Raw genomic sequence first — 15,992 nt, forward strand, 5'->3', positions numbered from 1 at the left:
ACATATATTCTGTCTTTGGTTAGTATACACAGGTGAACGTAACTGGTACCTCATTTTTTGGCTTACTGTATATTATTATTACTATCATATACAGCCATTACTTGATTGTCTAGACGAAGTCCAAAATACGCTATTTATCAGGCAAATAGATATAAAAAAATATCATTATGTATATATAAAGCCTTATCTAATGTTGTTGCTGTTCTAACATTACCATTATGATCAAAAAAGAAGCTTTTGCAAAGGCCCAATTAAAGCCATTTGGTGGACAATTTTTGCACTATTATTGCCCAATTATTATTATTGAATAATAAAACTATGGGTTAAATGAAGAACCAAATTAACGCTTAAAGTTTTCACTGTTGTTGTGTATATTATTGCTTTAAACAAAGTGTTTGGTGTCCAAAGCAGAAGTGAAAAGGGCGATTAGTTTATCAATATACAGAGGGGGTTGGACAATATTGCAAAATGAAAGTCCAATTGAAGCCACGTGGTGCATAATTTTTACACTTATGTTAAGGGTCTATAGAATAGAGAACTGATTGTTGTCACTGTTGTATTGTTACATTGTTATTATTAATGATTTGATGATGATGATGATGATGATGATGATGATGATGATGATGATGATGATGATAATAGTGATGATATTGATGTTGATGATATTGACATTGATGATGATGTAAACGATGATGTTGATAACGAATCATCATAATGATCGATATTGTTAATACCAGTTGAAGCAGGTGGAAGAGGAATCAACGGATAATGATAAGAAGGACGATGAAGGACAAGTTATGTTCATAGATATATCCGCCCAGTCACGCAGTCAACTACGTTATTTTACAGGGTCTTTTAAAGTACAACTAGTCGGCGGTAATTCTTCCAATATTGGTCGAGTTGAAGTGAGATACGATGATACGTGGTCTAGCGTATGTTATGAGTCAACTGATGGTTCCTCAAATGACTGGAGTTTTGCAAACGCACAGGTGGTGTGTAGAGAACTTGGGTTTCCAGGAACCATGTTTGCGAAAAAAGGTGGACAGGGACAAGGACATTTGGGATACAGTATCAATGGATACCAATGTAGAGAAGGTATGAACAATATGAAAACTGCCTAATATAACGTACACCAAGAATTAATATTTTGTTTATTTTTCATATTTAACAGTCCTCGAAGTAAAATTTATAGATCTAATGATATGTACTTAAAATGTATGTAGCTGGGAGGAAAAGCCGACGATCACTTGAAAATAATGATATAACGTATTGAAGATACGCATTTGTTTTTCAAACAGACCTCTTGTTTTAGGTGTTTTGTGGAAAAATCTAGATCTTCAATACGACGGATCCAAATTTTACTTCGAGGACTATTGAATATGAAAAATAAACAAAATACCAATTTTTAATAATTTGCCTTAATGCTATGATAAAAGACCTCGTTACAGTCGGTTCCGATTAGGGTAATAAGCCCGATTGTGGACATAAAAAATGCTTCAGATGACTATTCTTCACTATTTCGTATTGTTTGATATTTGATATAAACATTTGGGTTTACCATTTTTTTTAGATTTAAGGGAAAAGAGCTTACGGTATTGTTATCCCGACTATCCTAAACCAGTACCACATGATTCAAATTCATCTTGTAGTTTTGACAATTCTGGAGAAAACAACGAAGCTGTAGCTATTTGTGCAGGTAAAACTTAAATTTATATATTCACCCGTCTTTGGTCCAGCTCGTAACTCTTGGATGAAAGAAAATGAGTGTATTTTCTACATTACAAAACAACTTCACTATACAATACTGACTGGGTATATTAATCGAACCTCAAAACTAGATTTGAACTTCATCGCCGTTGTCATTATTTATTTGTGGGTTTTCAAAATAAAAATCCATTAACATGAGTACACGCACTACCACAATATTGGTTCAGCGGTTGTTGAGATCTTCTTCATATTTTGAGACAATAGCTATATGTTCTTATGTTGAAGCATATGCTATGATCAGTACGAAAAGCATTAAAACAGTGAGTGACATCGTCAGGCGTTAATGATGTAAACTAATCAGTCAAGTACAGGGTGAGTCCAAAAAGTGCAAAAGTGCAAATAATCCATCTTATAAGCAGGTTGACGTTATAGTTTTAAAACGTTATGTGCATGATATATTCATTGGTGACCTTGTGTGAAAGAAGTTAATAGCACTTACCGTTCCAATTTTATGACACATTTTATAGCGACACCCCATCTAAATCTTGGATGTCAGCACACTCTATGTAATGTAAGATGAATTTGGAACATCTGCCATTTTCTTAACCTCATTGGCACTGAAGTAGAATGGATCACCCAAAGCTTTATTGTCCCTGGTCTTGTATAAGTAGAAGAAACATTACTTTGTTGTAATTTTCATATTTATCTTTACATTAAAAATGTTCATTCTCTATAAAAGAAAAAAAGAAATACAAATTTGTGGGCAGTGGGTATTCAAATTTCGAAAGGTAATACGTGCAAATTGAAGTGGTGGGAATTATAAAAATATCCAGTAAGTTGGACATATTGCAGGGAATAGAAAAATTTAGTTGGAGTTGGGTGAGTTATGAAGAACTTGAAGGCTGGGGTAAGGGTAAATTTAAAGTACAGGTAACTAAAGAGGGGAAACGACGAGTTACTCCAAATCACAGCGGCAGGTAGTGACTGGGCCGCCGAGTGCGAATATGAATTTATTACGGTTCATGTTTGTTTTAAATTTTGGGACGTTTTTCCAGCTAGTCCTTTTCTGATAGCTGTGTTTAGGCACACTCCCTCTGGAATCCAAACCAAGTTCACGCCCTCTTTACATCCCTTAAGTAATATTAGAAAGTTAGTTCGAACCGAAAAAAAGGAATTGAAAAAAACGCAAAAATCAACCTTGATTTAAATTAAAACCAGTTTCAGATCTGGTGTCTTTATTTCGCATCGAGTGCTCTCATTTAAAATGCATTGGGCCTCGTGTGGACAAAAAGTTAAATTAGGTATCGCCGTATAATGACTCATGAAAATTTCACAAAATTATGGTGTGTGGTCGTTATAAAAAGTTTCAATAAATGGGAAAGTTCGACTTGGTTCTTACGTAAGTATTTTATACTCACCCTGTACAAAAAAAATTAGTGTCCATTAACTTAGCATATTTGTTTTAGTATTATCTTCGTTTGGCTTTTGGTTTGAGTTTTTGATTTAAAACACACCACTTCATTTCATTATCAGTTCCAGGTTACGTTGGATGTTACAACATTGATGAAATTGACAGCACAGATAACGAAAAAATAACCTCATCGAGTATGATGATTAACACATGTCGGCATCATTGCAGGGATCTCATCTACAAATACGCGATTCTACAGAATGGTGACACTTGCTTTTGTAAAAGTTTGGCTCCTAACAATCGACTTGGAGATAATTTTTGTGGGATTAATTGCAGTGGCGATGGACAACAAGTTTGTTGCGATGAAACGTCCTTTTCTGTATATGATGGTATATTTTATTTATGGAAAAGCTTTTAATTTTGTTTAGACAATTAAGGGATCTAAAATGAGCGTTTATTGGGTTTCGACAGTATTTTTTGTGGGACCTGAGAGCACCCCAGACCTATCGAATTGCATTCTGAATACGAAGCATGTCTTTCTGATATCAAATAATTTTCATTTTTTGAAAATCACAATATAATACAAATTTTATGACAAATTATAAAAATTTGATATTTTTCAAATTTTTGATATAATACAGTCCTCGAAGTAAATTATATAAATCTAATGACATATTCTTAAAGTGTATGTAGCAGGGAGGAAAAGCCGACGGTCAATTGAAAATGTTGACCTTTCATATTGAAGATATGGATTTTTTCCCAAAAAGACCTAATTTTGTTTGGTGTTTTGGGAAAAAAAATCCATATCTTCAATACCAAAGGTCAAAATTTTCAATTGATCGTCGGCTTTTCATCCCACCTAAATACACTTGAAATATAAATCATCAGATTTATAAAGTTTACTTCAAGTACTGTTAAATATCAAAAATATCAATTTTAATGATTTGCCATAAAATGTGTATTAAATTGCGAATTTCAAAAATCAAAATTATTTGATATCAGAATGACATTCTTCGTATTCAGAATGCAATTCGATATGTCTGATGTGCTCTAATGTCCCAAAATAAATACTGTCCAAACGTTCATACCCCAGCCCTTAAGACACCAAATAATATAATTCATTCATTCATTCATTCATTCATTCATTCATTCATTTTTATTTTTCACTCATCAAATAACAAGAATAGAATACATACAAAATTCAATACAAAATGTGAGAGTAAAGGAATCAAAGGAAATGCCAAGAAGAGGCCTGAAGGTCTAATATATGATCCCTTGTTTGGTTAATTCATCCGGTGGCTTTTTGTAATATCAATATTGCTCATAACAAAAAGGAAATTCATCACATGTATTTATCACAACAAATACTGCAGGTGATTTGAAGCCATTGACCACCGTCATAATTTTCGCTAATGATTCGCTAAGTATAGCTCCACATTTGATTGTATTTCGTCATCCTGCTATTCGTTTTTTGCTTTTTTTTATTTGTTTTGTTTTTGTTTTGTTTGTTTGTTTGTTTGTTTTTGTTTTTTTTTTTTTGTTTTGCTGGTTTTTGTTTTTTTGGTTTTTTGGTTTTTTTGGGTTTTTTGTTTTTGTTTGTTTGTTTTGTTTTTTTATAAAAAGGATATGGTTCAAGCATGAATATAAACATATTTATTCACCAATCTTTCGATAAGAATAAATTAATGATAATGAGACAAATTAAAAGGAATTATCAGAAACGAGTGATTACACAACTGATACATGTGACTTTCAGTGACTTTGGCCTGTGATTTAAAGCAAAATCTTCGGACAAACAGATGAGTTAGGCATAAATTACATGTATGGTGTAAAATGCCTCATCATTTGTCGCCGGTCAAAATTGCCTAACTCACCCCAAAATCTCTTGTATGATTGGTCAATGTCAATGACATTATTACAACAGGTGCACGTGCTTATAGAGAAAAGAATCAGGCAAAAATCTCAAATCGGCTGAAAAGTGAGTTGGGCACTTCGTCGCAGCAGGGTGGCGACTTGTTTTCTCGTGTGATAACAAATATTATTTGTCGGACATATAAATGATTCATTGCATTGCAATTTGATGTGTGTATTTTCTATAGATCAAGTAATAAACGAGCTTAGTTATTAGTTATTTTATTAACAATATGCCATTTTAATAACTATGTTAATTTTTATTGCCCTTCCATGGTTAATATTCCCTGGACTTTTATTCTTCTGCGCGATTATCCGTGTGCTATGATCAGTAATATTATTCAAATTGTGACACTTTAACAGTTCTTCCCAAATTCTAGCCATGAATATGTACAGTTCAATCTACCTACATGTTGTCCTTGTTTTATCCACATTTAGTTACCATTGGCGTGTGTGCTGATCCATTAAATAAAACTGACGTGTACTACTTTGGAGATATCTTCAGTGCATTTGATTGTGGCAAAGGAATGGAACTCGTGAACGCCACGGCTATCCAGTGTGTTATGAGAACAAATGCCAATGAGTTAGTTTGGAATGGTACCACATTTCCAGAATGCACAAGTAAGATTGCTATTGGAAAAATAAAATTTTTATTTGTAGACGCCACCAATAACATGTTAACTGGGTGGGCATTTGCCCATTATTTTGCCCACCCAGTAAATTCAACTTGCCCATTACCCAAAACTGCCCACCCAGTAAAAAATTGGACACCATATAATAATTACCATCTAATTTTACTGCTTCTTTCCCTACGTAGGAGTAATGGTGAGTGTTAATTAGTATAAGATTTCTAAATACCCAAAGTGAAATATAATATGTATACTATAGTTGCGACATGAATATGCTAAAAAATGGCGTAAGATGCATGTAGGGGGCTAGTAAAGTCCACATTTTACATCAAAGCCAAATTGTACGCATAAACAGGTCTACATTTCCGAAAATCCAAAACGTCTGGATGCCATTAATTTTCGCTGCCCACCCAGTAAATTATTTTCCATTATTTGAGGGCAAAAATAAAATTAAATTGCCCACCCAGTAAATTATCCTTATTTACCTACCTGTTTATTCAATAATACAAGCGGTGGATCAGAAACGTAAATCTTGCTGTTTTACTTTTGTGGTGTCGGTTTATTTATTCCTACAAGTATGTTTGAAAATATGGATGTGTGTGAACAATAAATAAGTAAACATTTCAAACTTTTTTATTCATACAGTTCGTTGCCTGTGGCCAATTCCGTGAAAGACACCCTAAGTTACTCTTTGCAGTTATGAACTAGATCATGTAAATGACAAAAAAGTGAGGATAGACTTTTGGCACCTTTGCAATAACTCTGCTAGAGGTATTGAACTTTGTACATGGGTCAAATTTCGAATTTGCTTAAATTGTGATAAAAATCAAAATCGGAACATTTTTTCCTCCATATACTATACTATACTATACTATACTATACTATACTATACTATACTATACTATACTATACTATACTATACTATACTATATTATACATTTCCTGACTAACGACTGACTCACGACTAAAGGATTATATTGGTAACGAAAGCCTACCCTCACTTTTATTTCGTAATGTCAGTTATGGTCACGTTCATCACTGCGAAGATATATATAGATTCATCAGGTTTGTTGGTAAACATTAGAAATGATTTCATTTGTACAAAACCAAAATGTAACTCACTATTGACGGTTTCGCCTATCATGGTCTGTAGAAATCATCAGAATGATGGTTGTAGATCCTTACTTCCGGTTGGACGTATCCCGGCCGACGAGGGTGTTTTATCAGCCAGGTAAGGATCATACACGTGACTAAGGAAGTAGGTCCCCTCGTCTCTGTTCATGACGTTCGGGGCTCTTCTCCTGATCCAAATGGATTCTTTGATATCCGCGTTGTTAAAATATCCGCGTTGTTAAATGATGATAAAACATATGAACAACTTTCCTCTGACCCTACTCAACGGTATAAGAGAGAGCTAGTTTCCATGCTTAGTTGACTCAACTTGAGAAAGAGGAAAAAATCACAGCTTAAAATGTACCTAGAATTTACGGAACCCCGAGAATTCATAAGCCAGGCAATAAGGTCCATCCGATCGTGGATTATACTGGCACCATCGGTTAACAGACATCTCGCGCATTAGCCGACATTCTAGGTCCCCTTGTAGGAGGTACTGAACATGATGTTCGCAATTCTAAGCACCTTGCGAAAAAGTATGGCGGAAGTGTTTATCGAAGAGGTGCAGATTTTTAACTCCCATTATGTTGTCTCGTTATTTACGAACACACCCATAGATAAATCACTGGAAGTGATTAAATCTCGGCTTAGGATGATAAGACTCGGAAAAATAGAACTCTGCTAACGGCTACCGATGTGATAGAATTATTACGCTTTGTGCTCACCACAACATATTTCTTGTTCCGCGGAATGATATACAAACAACGGTTCGGTGCAGCTATAGGAAGCCCTGTCTCCCCGGTGGTGGCTAACCTGTATTTAGAATTCCTAGAACAGCAAGCACTGGCCTCGGCGCCATTGGATTACAGACCTACCCTTTGGAAGAGAAATGTCGATGACCACCTCAATCAAAGCGACTCCACGGGAAGCGTAAAGTTCACATACTAGAAAGAACAAGAAGGTACAATCCCATTTTTGGACACTTTAATTGTTTGGAAAGCAGATGGCTCAGTTAAGTTGTTAGTATAGGCCTACAGGAAGGTCACACACGCCGACCAGTACCTTAACTGTGAGTCCCATCACCCTATCCACCATAAACTGGGTGTTGTCCCCACGCTTCTTGACAGAATGAACAGCATAGTTACGGAAGAGGAGGATAAGAAGCAGGAAGAAGAAAAGATCAAGCAGGCGCTTGAGCAAGTCGAACACTAAGTAAGACAGTAAAAATCAGACAAAGGGCCTTGTTGTGATCCTGTACGTAAAGGGACTCGCAGTGAAAGCCAACAGAATCTTCCGAAAGCACGGTATAGCGACAGCAATGAAACCGAACACCACTCTCCGTAAAATGCTAGTGCATCCAAAAGACAAAGTTGACCCACTCCACTGATTGCGTATATGAGACCCATGCACTAATTGTAAACACTCCTGTGTTGGGGAGACTGGCCGCAAATTTGGAACTAGACTGAATGAGCACCAAAAAGAAACGGCCAGGGTGTCAAAGACCAAAACAAACTACACCCGACAAACCCGCAAGCAATCAGCAAGCGAGCAGTGTAAGTCCGCTATTGCAGACCATGCGGTCCAGCAGCACCATGTCATCAACTGGGACAATGCTAAGATCTTGTGTAAAGAGTGTGATGCAAATACAAGAAGAAGCAAAGAATCCTTTTGGATCAGGAGAAGAGGCCCGAACGTCATGAACAGAACAGAGGGACCCACTTCCATAGTCATGTGTATGATCCCCTCCTGGCTGATAAAACACACTCGTCGGCCGGGATACGTCCAACCGGAAGTAAGGGTCAACAACCATCATTCTGATGATGCCTACCGACCATGATAGGCGAAACCGTCAATAGTGAGTTACATTTTGGTTTTGTACAAATAAAATCATTTTTAATGAAGATAAACTTGGGTTCCTTTTTAATGCCCACGGGATTGGCCTCAGATAATAAATAACTAAGGTTCGAAAATGTCGCACGAAATCGTTTAAATGGCGGGTTATATAAAGGGAAAGTAAAGGATATAAAACATCTGCATAACATTCAAAAACATTTCTTGAAAAAGTACTGCAAATTAATGTTATTAGAGTGTTGACAAATTACTTGTCAAATAAAAACAAACTATTTTACAAAAACATTTGACAACATTTTTAAAATGTTGTTGAGATGCGTTGATACAAAACCTTTTCATGACCTTTATAACACCCGGCATTTGATGTTATTAAAATGTTTTGAACTACATGAAATATCTGAATACTTGGGTAACGGTATTCCTTAATTTCATTAGTCTTCATTTTTTATTGAAGAATACGGACTATTGTCTGAAAATGCAATTTCATGGCTAACGATGGAATTGTTCATTTTGTCCTCATTATTTATACAATCATAATGTATAATGATATTTGTATATATCATTTTCCGTTAAAATACAGAAAAAGATGACGATGGCGACAGTGTCAACATAATTGGTAGGTTTTAAATCGGTGTCCGTTTATCAAAAGAGGGGAGAAGGAGAGTGTAAACTATGTAATAGAGATATAGGAGAGGCAAGAGATTGAGAGAAAGCAATAATATGGTAGAAAAAAACCAATATACTTAGAACCCCGATTATTACCGTTTGTGTGGCAGGTTATTATTTTAGAAATAACGATAATCACACACTCATAAAATAAGGAAAGCAATGAGGGGTATTATAATAAGAAATAACATCGTCGAAATTAGTTTTGAGTCAACAATCATAATTATAAGTTACTAACAATGCCAAGACAAATTCGTAACCGTTTCACCGCACACACCAACGTTGAGTTTTCTTTGGGTTGTGAACTTTACATCCACTCACACCTACGAATATAGTTTGAAAATTAAATTAGTATTATGATTTACTTTTACTGAAATTTGTGAGCTTAGCAAAGACGAGCTGTTCCCTTAATATGTGTGTATGTTTCAATAAGCCAACATGTTCCATATATACTATCTTCAGGTCTCGTAATTGGATGTGTAATGCTTATGCTATTACTCATTATAATGGTGATTGCTGGATTGCACTGGAAAAAGTAAGTATACAGCTCACCCAAATTAGTTATTTCTTAATTTGCGGTATATACCGTATAAAATTTATTTCTTTTTCTTTTTCAATTTAAGCAATCATTTAGCATTATGTAATACAACTTTAAATTTGTTGTGGTTCTTCTAGAAAAGCATGACTAATATTTTATTTGCTCAGTTTCGGTTTGGTTTCGTACCAATTTTTAAACAATATAAAAGATGGCTGACTTTACGATTTTTTAAAACACTAAAACAGACAAAACAAAATAACAACGATAAAGACAAAAGGAAGTAAATAAGAAATAGAGGAAATGCAAATAAAATCAGATAGCCAGGCAAAGTGGCCATAATCGTCATCAAGGTCGAGTGTGAGTTTCCTACAATGTTTGCCTAATTAACGTTTACCGTCGGCAATCTTGTATTCTGTATTAAATTTCAACCTCACAAAGTTCAAAAACGCTTGGAAACTGGGAGAAGTCTTTTGAAATTTACATCTATGAATATAAAACTTAAAACGTAAAACAAGAAACTTAATGCAATTTATATGCTCAGGGTCAAAGACATTAATCCAAATCATGTTTGTTTGTAGTTAGAAAGGGTAATATTATCACGAGATTTACTTTCAATAAATTGGGTCAGACTGTTCCACAAGCATTTGATTTTATCACAATTTCAAAATGCACCAAGGATTGGTCAGAATTATTACTAAAAAACACACAAAGTGGGGAATCAATTCAACATATTCTATGGAGGAACTTGTTTGTGCAAATTACTATTTGAAACACATTAAAACAAAAAGCCCTAAGTTGAGTTTCAATACTGCAAGAAAAGTTATTTTTATGAAATTCGTATCCTGATCCATATTTAAGGCATCAATACAAAAATTCTCTGTTTTTGCAGGTCCGTCTTGTGTACTTAATTTTGCCATTTTTAAATAAACCGGCAACAATCTTATTAAAAATATTGACTTTAATATTAGAGGGGTTATAAATCCAGTCAATCGAAATACCCTTCATAAGACAGTTGTATACTTTCTTCGATCTTTAATGGATTCATTTTCAAGAACAAAATCTTAAAAAGATTTGATAAAATTATGCCCTCTATTAAGGTCGTCAATGGTATATACCACGATCAAACCAACTATGATAAAAAGAGGAATTTCTTGGTTTTCAAACGAACATTGCAATTCCACCAAATGCAGTCCTGAAGGAAGTAATTATTAATACCAAGATTTTCCTTTATTCTCGCTTTATACACATACAAACCCCTAAGAGTTTCAGCCAATTGAGTATCTTCTAACAAGGCAAGAACGCGATTTGGAGCATCTGTTTTCCATAAAACTGACGTGTCAATATGACATTTTTAAAGCGCATTTGTTTCTAAATGTTTCCAAAAATCATCATAATCAGGATCCAGCAAATGCTTTACCCAAACTAATTTTTGAGGTTGAGAAAAAGCCTCAACATTAATCCTGCGAAATAAATATAAAAAACATGGAATTCATTTTTTAAATTGGAATAATAAATTTGTAATTGGAATAAATAGAACAGAAAGCAAATTAATAAACTGTGATAATAAAAGTCTCTTAATCACTCCAACTTTATCAACTAACGACAGATTCTTTGAACGCCAACAATTCAGAAATCGCTGAATGTGAGTAAGTATGAGGGAAAATTAAGTTCACGCATTCATTATGAAAACTGAACACCAAGTGTTTGAAATAATTATTTTTCAAAACAAGACCTTTATCACTAAATGGCTTTGATTCATTCCCTTTAAACCTTCCAATTAGTCTCAGACTTTGACACATTCATTTTGCACCCAGAGAGTTTTGCCTAAATGTTCAAGCGTATCAAAAAGATTCCTAAAAGATTCCAAATATCCATGTAAAAAACAAGTTGTGTCATCAGCCAAAAAACTAACCTTTTTTCTTTATCTCCAATCTTAATTTCATTAATTTTGTCATATCCCCTTATTGAAATACTTAACAGTCCGATCGCGCACAAAAACAACAAAGGCGAAATCGGACAACCTTGATATACCACGTTCTAAGAAAATTTCATCAGATAAAAACCCATTGTTTGAACTGAAACTTTTCTATTGCAATAAAATGCTTTCCCCCATTGAATAAAAGTATTTCCAAACATCAAATTCCTTCAAAACCTGAAATAAATATACTCATTATGTTCTAGTTCTACACTATCGAACGTGTTTTTTTTTTAAATATCTAACAAGACAATGGAACCTGGAATATCGTTTGAATCACAATAATCAATAATATCAATAATCATTCTGATATTATTACCGACATTTCTCCCTTTTGGTTAACCTGATCAACATATTCAATATCTTGGTTCATCTGATAAATTTTGTTTTGAATCTCTTGTTTGTTTTTCATTTTCTCCTTTGTCTTTCTACTGGAGTATTGAATGCAATGTCCATTGATAGTGCATTTAAAAGCATCCCAAACTACATTTCGTACCAATCTTCCTTTCTTTACTCTGTTTTTCAGCAAAAATGGTCCACGCAATCAAAATTCCAAGAATCAGACTCAATCTGTTAAACCACAAGTTGATGAGCTAAATGAGAAAGATGAACTTGAAAAACCTCCTTCAAAGAAAGAAGAGCCTGTTATTCTGAGAAAAGATCATATCTTGAAAACGAATACATTAGGAAAGCTTACTACAGACAGAATTGAGCAAGCGGTGGCTGTTTATGACAATCCAGAGCCTTTATTTTATTACCCCCGTGTCAAAAGGTGGTTTCAAGAAAAACTGAATATCAGCCAAGAGCAAGGAAATGAAGATACAGCGGATCCTAACACAACCGATCAAACTGCTAAAGCGTCTGGCTTATATCCTGATTCGAAGCCACAAAATATACCAACCGACATAACCGAAGAGCCTCTTGAAGATAAAGCTAGTGACCAGAATGATGAAGGAAATAGAACGGGAGAAACTACTTCATTGACAATTGAAGATGAAAGCGCTACAGGAAACAAGTCTAAGAAGAAACAAGCTAAAACTAGTAGCAAATCTAAGACCCATAATAAAACGTCAAAACAAACCAAAGATAAAAATAAAGAAAACAATGGATATGAAAAGGTTCCTTCTGAAGATGCACCAGCCACGGGCCGTGACAATAAAACCAGGACGTCTACAAGTCCGCATGATGTCAGGAAACCTGGTGACTTGAAATCTGAAAAAGGCAACGATACTGATGAAACAAATCCAAAAGTAGGTTCTAATAACAACGTGAAAAAGAAATCTTGGTTTGAGCGGCATGGGTTCAGATCTACGACTTCTAACCAAACAAATCAAGAAACAAAAGACCCTGAAATGCAGAAAATCGGACATGAAAACGTTCCACCTGACAACAGAGTTCTTCTTGACACGAGCCAACAAGAATGTTCTACACTGGCCACCGGTGGCAGATTAATGGGAGCTGCTCCTAACCCTACACCCCAGAGTCTTGTCTTGTCTGGATCCCCTGCCATGCATATGCCAATTTCAATATCCTCAATACTCCCTTTTGGAGGAAGACGGGAAGGTAAAACTGAACATGGTTCTACACACCCTCAAAGTGTACAGAAAGAAATGGAAACACCTGGATCAAAAAAAGATCATGAAGAGAAAGATGGTGAAAGAAATAAAGATCTACTTGGAGATAAAAGAAGTGGTGAGAAAAAGGGGAAGGAAAAGGGAGAAATTAGCGCCAAGGAAAACAAGTATCGGAAGAAGCAAGCTCAGTCTAGTAGCAAATCTAAGAGCAGGGATAAAACGTCAAAACGAAGTAAAGGTAAAGAAAAAAATGAATATGAAAATGTTCCTTCTGAAGATGCAGCAGCCGCCGGCGGTGACAATAAACTGGAGACGTCAGCATCTTCCGATAATGTCAGGAAATCTGGTGAATCGACATCTGCAAAAGGCAATAAAACTGACGAAGTAAATGATTCTAATACCTCTGTGAAGAAGAAATCTTGGCGGGAGCGGATTGGGTTCAGATCAAAGACTTCTGACCAAACAAATCAAGAAACAAAAGACCACGAAATGCAGAAAACCGAATATGAAAGGGTTCCTCTTGACATGAACAAAACAGAAGGGGTTACAACAGCCAATGGTGACGGATCAGTGGGAGAGGGTAATATGGAACGTGGTCCAACACCACCACAAATAGAAAGGGAAACAGCTGGGCAAAAAGAAAAGGAAAAAGGAAAGACGAATAAGAGAAAGATCCACAACAAACAGGAGAAAAAATCGCAAAAACGCAGAAGAAATTTTTACCAATAGGGAACATGAAAACTAAATAGTCCCGTCATAATGATGTGGGAGCTGAAAAAGGGTGACATGTTATATATTTAGGTATGATTGTACACTTAAAGCCATAAAAATGTGTGATTTCCTACACAGCAACGCCCTCAATTATTTTCGATTTTCTACTTTTTGAACCACTGTCATGGCCATTGGTGTAAATAAATGCCATGTGATAGACTAAGCCTGCAGTGCTTTAATTACAGTAAAATTTAACATTTATAATAAAAACGGATATATCCGGTTTTATTCTGCGCTCACCGAACGAGTGCTGGATAAACATTGCGTGCGTATACCATTGAATCATTGAGTCAGTGACGTACCGTATAAACTGTATGCATATTGCTATTCGTCTTACGTCTTGTTCGTGCATCAAGGATTCCTCTCGTGAGCTGATGAAGTCACTATTCACTGCAACAATAACGCCACCGGCACGGGTTCTTCTGTCACGACGGTGCACTGCTGTAAATTGGGAGTTAAAGAATTCTGAGTCTGCAATGCTACTATCAAACCATGTCTTAGTTGCAATTACAATGTCAGGCTTAGTGCTGTCCATAAGGTTGTAAAAGGGACCTTTCTTCCTACAAAGCTATTGGCAGTTCACATTAAGAACACGGTGGGGTCGATGCACAGCATCAGGTTTAGGTTTAGGCGTAGATGTCGAGGAGGTGGCTTTGGTTGCATGTCGAAGTCTTGCAAAGAGTCTAAACTCGTGTAAATATCTGCGAGGCAGCTTTCATTTAAGTAATCATTTTCCCTATGTAATATTTTTGGCCGAAAATTATATAAATGGCTGCATTTTTACAATGAAGATGATAAAAAGTAGCAACAACACCCGCTCACTTGATGCATAACTAATAATGTTCTAAACTTGAAAACAAGAGAATTGATCAAGCCGTTTTTGGATTATACTAAAATGTCTTAGGGGGAGCTTACTTTTTTGGAACCGTTTATCATGGGAGCATATGGGGTCAAACAAGTACGCCCAAATTGGGCTTAAACATGCTCAAAACAATCCTCAATATGACGGGAATATGTCTAAAAGTCAAAATGGTCATCAGGGGTCAAGCAGTAATAGCTATCATGCTGCTGGTGCTCTCACAGCTACATGTGCACTAGTATACCGGTAGTATGGCTTTTACTGAGTTTATTTGCAAAATAAGGCCAAGAAAAAAATTGTTTGCTTTCCCTGCGGGAAATTCATAGTTACAAAACCAAGAAAACAAATATTATTATTATATACAGAAAATAAAAACCATCTAGTGTTATAGTGATGGGTTAATGTTTGGAGTTTAAAAAAATCATCTTTGATGAGATCATCAGGCAGAAGGTCATGGTGAAATTGCAACATAAATGATGCAAGTTGGATTTTGTACATGTCATTAATCTTTGGGGGTTTAGGAATGAGAAGAGCTGAGAAGAGAATGTCTCCGCGGGCTAGCCAGAGAGAATTGGTGCATGTTCGAATTACTCTTTTCTGAAGTAGAAAGAGTGATTCAGTATTGGAATTCTTGGGATCAGCCCAAATCATTGCACCATTGTGACAAATATGGAAGAACAAGCATATTAATAATGACTTGCCATATATACATATCTAAGAAATACTTTTGTAAAAGACAGGAAATTCATAGCCACAAAACTAAGAAAACAATTATTCATTCTTATTATCATATACAGAAAAAAACATTTTTACGTGTAAAGGCGTCAGGACATCGGGTGCTGCCCTTTGGAATGACTTTTCTCTTAAACTATCAACGTTCAATTTAAGACATAGGGCCTATGCGACGTATTTAATGAATCGAATCAGACTTGGTGGTAATTTCATGTACATGCTTCTTTTGTTTTATTTTTGTATTTAGAAGTTTGT

Source organism: Amphiura filiformis, chromosome 13, assembly GCF_039555335.1.
Source record: "Amphiura filiformis chromosome 13, Afil_fr2py, whole genome shotgun sequence".
Classification (NCBI taxonomy): domain Eukaryota; kingdom Metazoa; phylum Echinodermata; class Ophiuroidea; order Amphilepidida; family Amphiuridae; genus Amphiura; species Amphiura filiformis.